Below are 7,624 nucleotides of genomic sequence, written 5' to 3'. Positions count from 1 at the left end.
ATCAGTCTCTCGTCTAAGGAATGTAAAATTTTGCCTAAGCTTCGCGAAGATTCTCATAAAATGCATGAAAATGTCGCGTCAGAAACCGAAACTTGCCCATATACATAAATATGTCTAACAATATTTCAATATCAGAGTGCTATTCATCATCTGTTATATGAGAATTAATGAAATCATTTCTTATAACAAAGCCGTGGCATAACAAAATCGGGGCAAATTTCGTACAGAATAAGAAAAGAAGTACAAACTCAGCCCCTTTGCAGAGTGACAGGTTACCTATTTCAAGGCGATACGCCTGAATGCGCTAAATGTAAAATTTTGTTTTCAATTAATTTTTTCGCTGGTCATCTTATTGGCTCCATCAATGGTAAGCTTTATGAAATTACCAAGAGGCAAACGAGATTTTGAAATAAATTTTTAATTCAGTGTTGTATCACTTTTATTAGGCTAAACTAGTGACGAAATTGTTAATTGATCGAAATATCTTACAACCAAAACTAGACCTCTCGTTCTGATTAGTCCGTTGTTTCATCAACTATCTACAAAATTTGTTTTTTGGAAAATCCGACATTATTCCTTTATGTGCCGGAATTGCCTTTGTTCTGCTACAATTAAATGATTGAACGATTTTTGAATCTGTGCAGTAGTGAAAAAGACATAAATAGCAAAATCGTGGCTACTTGCGGAAAAAGCACCAAAATTTACAAAAAGGTACCAGCGCACCAAACAGAGTCCGAAGTGGCAATCGTGGGTTTCGCCGTGTTTTTTCGAACAGCCATAAAAAGAAATGCCAGTAACCCCAATCTAAATCAGCGAGTAGTTGTGGTTCGAAGCAAACATGTTAAGTGATGCCTCTTGTTAATTTATCCTCTTTGCTATGGGTAGTTTCAGTTGTACAACTAACCGTAATTCTCGGTCTTACCTGCAAGCAAAAAAGAAAATATTTTAATGCTGTATATGTATATATCATGCTGTATCTGCTAATAAAAAGTTACTTTTGGGAATTTAATTTTAATTCTAGAGTACATGCAAATATAACGCTGAGTTTTTCGATCAGTATAAAGTTACTTTTAATTAAAAGTTTAGGCCGTCCTCGTCTCTACGAACATTTAATTTTGCTAGTGATAGATTTTCACAGCTCTCAGCAGTAAGCACAGCAAAAAAAAAACGTGACATATTGATACGCAATTTCAATATTTGCTTCAAAATGGCCCTATTTTAGAATAAGTTTTAAGAACATCGACTTTTTGCAACAGCGGCTTATTTTACTCAGCAGTCGATAATTTTCGAACACAGATTCATTTGCATAAGAACTTTTTAGATTTATGTGCCGAATGTACTCGAACGGCACCCTACACCAACAACAATTTTTCAAACGCATTTGCCACTTATAAACCATGGCCTTCAATCTTCTCTTACTAACCACATAACATATCTCTACACCAAAAAAAAAAAAAAAAAAAAAAAAAACAGGAAAAAATTGGAAAACTAAATGCATCAGAAAAGAAAGGGGCGAGGAGTAGGGGGAAAATAATTAGAATGAGGATGTCTATATAGTTAGTTGCTCCTGAATTTTTTTCTCTTAATCCAGGTTTTTGTTTGCTGGCTTTTTGTAGACTGCCATTTTATCTCAACTGGTTACAGATTTAAATAAATTTAGTCAAATGAAACTAAGTTTCAGGTTAGGGTATTTCAATGGTAGATCTGGATGATAGGCTAAACAAGTTTTGTTTATTAAATTTACGGCGTTGATTGCTTATCTTATATAGCCTTCACAATACACCACAAACTCGAGTTTATGGGCGTTTTTGGAGTTCATCAATATTGTTAACTCTAAAATGAGCTATAAACTCGATTTGATGGCGCAATCTGAATCTATAATATATATACATATAATATATATATACCTCTTCTGCACGTGTATTTGTCACTGAACTCCTCCTAATATTTGTGTGTGTTTGTTGGGTTTGAAAATGCTTCATATTCACAATTTGGTTCGGAAAAAGGACCAGGAGCCGACGTATTGCTAAAAATTATATTTATGGCGCAATTCGCTTAAAATTCGGTACAGGGGTACCTCTTTAACAAAGATAATATTTGAGAAACTTTTTATTCCGGAAAGTGCACCAGATTATGGTACGATTTGCTTAAAATTTGGTATAGGGGTAGGTACATCCGTGACTAGCTCATTATTTGAAAAATTTTTCTTTACAGGAAATATACTGGGGGCCGAGCTTCCAAAAAATTTGCTTCAAATTTAGAACAAGAGTTCCTCTTTAACAAGCTTTATAATTGACAAATTTTCTTTCCGGCATATGTACAAGGGACCTATTATTAAAAAAAAATTTTTATTTTTTGTTCAATTTGTTTGTATGCTTTTTTCAAACAACCTTAGGAAAAAGAAAGAGAAGGGAAGGTTAGGGAGAAGAAAGAGATAAAAGTAAATAGGAGTAGATACGGAGGAAAAACAAGGATGAATTATGGAGAGAAGAAGAGAGAAGAAAGAACTTTAAACTGGAAGAAAATACAGGCGAGCCATAATACTGCTTTCAGAACCGCTACAGGCTGTTTTCTTATGTCCCCAGAACACCACACACACAATGAGGCGAAAGTACTCCCCATTAGGGAGAGAACTGAAATGCTAAACAAACAGTTTCTGTTGAATATCCAGAAACCTGGGAATCCCAACAGACATTTGATTGATGAGACTATACCGCCCAGGGGCTTAAGGGATCATCTCTGTTAGCATTATGAGGATATACGGCACATTAGAACACAGCCGCATGATGCATAAAAGCACAAGAAGGTCCTCAGTGAAATCCACAAACAGGCGTCAGACCTCTATGCCGGGAATTGCACGGCGAATCCAGTACTTAAAGAAAAATACCCAGAAGAAGCAGAAGAGGAACCGACTCCCTTAATTTCGATTTGTTTAACAGGTTAAACTCTTACCTATCCAGAATCAACCCCGACATACTAATTGTATGTCCTGCTTGCATGAAACACCACTCTCAGGTAAACAGCAGGTTGTCGATATTTGATATAGAGATTCCATATATGAAGAAATTGTGGTGAGAGAGGCAGAGGGAATGAGATAGGGTGCTTTAGTAGGAGTGGGACTATGACTGGAAGTGGAAGTGGGAATGTGAAGTTTAAGGGAAGTTAGAGTGGGTGTGTGAATAGGAATGGGATTGACTATTAAACAGTATGGAAGATATGGTAGAATGGTTTGGGAAAGATAATAAAGATGGGAAGGATAAATTTTTAGATGTAGTTAAACCAATTTTTAGGCAGCACAACGTCTGCTTGCAACTCAATTGATTAAGTAAACTTTTTTCAAAAACGCGCCAAACTAGATTCCTTTTGTTTAATTTTTTTTAACATTCCACATTCAAATTAAAATATACGTGCCGTTATTTTATTACGCTACGTATTGTATGTATGTTTATAAAATTACTACTTACATATGTACATGTAATTATGAGAGTGTCAGTATGCAAATTTTAATGTTTTTTATCTTTACTGTTTGTTCATATGAAAATTTCCAATACAAAAAACAAAAATGCTTATATGGGTCACAATGTCAAAAGTGTCAGCAGCAAAACACAAAAACTTACATGCTTACATATATAAATATGTATATAAATAAGTTGTCAACTTTAACATATGTATCTGTTGTTTATATTTACTTCGAGTATATTTTGATTTTTTCGTTTTACATTTTATAAACATAAACATCATATGTATGCTAATATGTGTGTATCTTTTGTTTTATAAGCTATTACCACAACGAGCACACGCTTACCCATACACTTACTACATACAAAACTTCATTCATTCATTTATGTAGAATAAAACGTTGAAGACAATTTTGAAAATTCACGGTGGCTGAATGCCAACAGCAAAAAGCCGCGACATCAACACAAAATTCAAGCCCCCTTTTTTTGTATTATCCTTTCAATTTAATCCTCTTCCAAGTGCTTTTACATATGCTCATAAATAAAAATACAAAGATTCAAATATACAAACGTACATGACAGACAGGACAAGCTTGTAGTCTCGCATTTGAATGTTAGCTCAGCTGCCGTTGACATCCATCAGTTGAAGATCTCCAGTTATTCTATGGTATGTTCTACATACATATATACAATTTGTTTGGTGTACATAAAATTATGCTAGCAAATATGTTTATGTCAAAAGTTGACAGCGGAAATATGGACTTAAAAAATGGATATGTTGATATGCAGAAGTTTCGAGTGCAATCGGATTTTTTGTACTGAAAGTTTAAAAAACTTTTAAAAAGTTAAATAAAAAGATAAATAAGTACTTTATGTTTGCAAATTATATTTATTTGAATACAAGCAATTGTTGCCATCTAGCATGCTTTAGATATTATATAAAATATTAAATTCGTAACACACTTTCTTTGAAAATCATGAGCTTATCGGGTTTTAATTGTTTCGAAAAGCAACACATATAATATATAGCCTTTCCTTTTGTTGTTTGATCATCACAACGGCTCATTGCTTAAGCTTTATCCTGAATATGTAGATGCTAAGAAAACTTCTCATTAGCTCATAGTATTCGACATTGGTTGGCCATGGCGTATGAGTAATATCAATAGGGTAAATGCACAATCTAGTATCCGGACGCTAAACGTGCTCCATTTTTAACACGCTTTTATTAGCTTGGCCTGTATGTAACGGAATCTTTGAGCTTAATTTTCACCGGTTTCTAGAAGTTTGATTAATTTAAAACTTTGCATACGTATCAAGGACCGATAACAATGCATTAAAGTGATGGTGTGGTGACATAAGGTCAACGGCCATAAGGTCAGTTGGCCTTATTACCACTTTGAATGGCCATAAGTTTGATTGAAACTTTGCACACGTATCAAGACTCGATGACAATGCATTAATGTGATGGTGGGGTGACATAAGGTCAACGGCCATAAGGTCAATTGGCCTTATTTCCACTTTGAATGCACCGTAGCGAGCGCGGCCTCGATCCACTTCCACTGTTGTTTCGGGATCCTGCCATCTTCGCTGCTCTCGTCTATAATGTCAATGATCCGCCGACCCTTGGCAATTTCGGCGAAAGACCGAGTTTAAGCCTCCCTGCGTCTTGGCCCTTTTCGGTGCCGTGTGGTTGGATTCACCCGTGGACCGCTGGCGTTTCGAGGTTTCGTCACTTTCGACTAAAACTTTTAAAATTACCTGAACTAAAAAATTAAAAATAAATAATAGTTTCAAAAAACTAAAAAAACACGCTTTTATATCAAACCGAACTAAAAAAAAGAAAATAAATTCCAATTAAAGAGAGTTTATATACAGTAGTAGAAGGTTAAACAATCGTTTATAGTTAATCACCTCAAAATAAAATTATAATAAAATTTAAGTTATTAACAGATTAATTTAATTCACAGTAAAAAGCGTGGGGTGCTTGATATTGAATGTTACAATCATTCTATTGGTAACTATCTGAGAGGAAAGATATGAAATGTAGTCAAATACACACCACGCTTTTTACTCTGAATTAAATTATTCTGTTAATAACTTAAATTTTATTATAATTTTATTTTGAGGTGATTAACTATAAACGATTCACAGTGGCGCCTTTTGAGTTTTTTCTTTGCAAAAATCATAACTTTTGAACCAATGAAGATATTTTAAAAATTAAAGAGGTTTGTAAATTGTCGAGCTCAAGGCAATACAATATTAAATAACAAACAACAAAACAACAACAAAAAACGACAATATATAAATATACAAATAAGAATTTTCTTTGTTTGTTATTTAATATTGTATGGCCTCGAGCTCGACAATTTACAAACATTTTTACAAACTAAAAGCCAAAAAACCAACAAAAGCATTTATGCTAAAAAGTTTGATCTTAGTAACCGCTTCATCAATTTGTACCAAACTCGATAGACGTATTGAATTCTATAAAAATTTAATACTCGTTTGAAGGCGAAATACATAAGCTTTAAAATAAATTTGATAAACTTTAGAGAAATGCAATAATGAAGTGCTTATATTTATAAATTACTAAATTAATTAATTCTTAAAAAATTAACTTGTACCTAGGTATCTTATTTTTCAATAAATTGATTAGTAAATCTCTTTTTCATCATTGTGATAAGAAGTGAGAAACTTATTTTATATTAACATAGTCATCGTCACTGGAACATATATCTAACAAAGTAACCATTTCTGGGCTATACGCATCCGTAAGATCTTTTTGTGTTCTTACATACCTCATAGATGATATGACTGGATCAGAAGAGATAGCTAACATGTTGAAAGGTCTTCGTTTTGTCTAACTCGTGATACTTTGCAGGTGTTCATACATCTATATCTTTTGTTGTCCTTGTTCTTAGGTTCTTGAGCTTCTTCAGACAATTCTCCTAATGGTAAGCACTTGCTCTCTATTAAATCTTTTCCATGTGCTAGAATTTTATGTACCCTTGGTGTAAGTTTCTTCTCAGGATACTTTTGATGCAGCAACTCTGTAGTTTTAGATGCATTTTTGCAAATTTGGGTCCATTAACTGGCTCATGGCAGTTTAAAATATTTAAAATTACTCCCAATCTTTTTACAGTAACTCTATCAACTCCTGCTATGCGAGCAGTCACTTCATCGTTTTCAAAAAATTTCCTTGAGGAGTTAACATCATTTGTATTTCGGTATCCATACTTTGGACAGTCAACTCTAAGGCCAATATCTTTATAGAATGCATCCTGGATTACTTTTTCTCCTGTTTTGTTCCTCCTTACATATTGTATTGTCGTCGAAAACTTCTCCTTGTTGTGGTAGTGTATAAGCCAGCTTCAAAACAAATTCCATACATCTTATCCTAGAATGCAAAGGAGATATTCCATGCTCATAATTTAGTTCGTCAGTTATTGGATCATCAAGATTTTCAAAGTCCTTTTGGCTCTTCTTACAAATTGGACATTTCATTGTAGATGTCGTATTTTTTATTAAGTTCAAAACTTTTCCATCGACCATTGTTAGAAGAAAATCATGCTCTATTGTAATGACATTCCCCTCTTTAATTTCAATTATTGTTGGTCCTTATTTGGCAATTTGATTTTTTATATCACTCACTGTAGCTTTCATGAGTTCCGAAGACTCCTTCTCGTATTTAAATAACATCGGGCGGCACAATATAGTTGATGACGGACGTGGATTTTTCCAATATTCTGAAGCTTCATCTTTTAGTCATAATGGAGCAATAGAAGCCGTAAACATATTACTATCTGTAATTGTTCCATCGTCTACATTTATTCTTTGTTTATTTGCGCTTTGTCCTAATGATCCATCACAGCCCCACTTAGTTATCAATGCTAGCTCCTTTGGCAGTGATTTCAACTTTTCTTCAGTAAAACTTTGAAGGTGTCGTGTACACGTGTGATCAATTAGGTTTTGTAGCTCAATTTCGGCTGATACTTCGGTTATTTTGGTATTTAGAGGAACTGCTTTTTTCTTGGCTTGAGTCGTTTTTTTGTATCCAGGTAAAATATCGGCATTACGCAATATAATATATTTTATCTTTGTTATATTTAATAGCCTAGCCAGTGCTTCTGAAAGATGAGTCGTGGCCATGACGTTTGTGGTATCAG

Source organism: Eurosta solidaginis, chromosome 4 (assembly GCF_040869045.1).
Source record: "Eurosta solidaginis isolate ZX-2024a chromosome 4, ASM4086904v1, whole genome shotgun sequence".
In the NCBI taxonomy this organism is placed as follows: domain Eukaryota; kingdom Metazoa; phylum Arthropoda; class Insecta; order Diptera; family Tephritidae; genus Eurosta; species Eurosta solidaginis.
The sequence above is the reverse complement of the archived record's forward strand: the minus strand, read 5'-3'. Positions refer to the sequence as shown.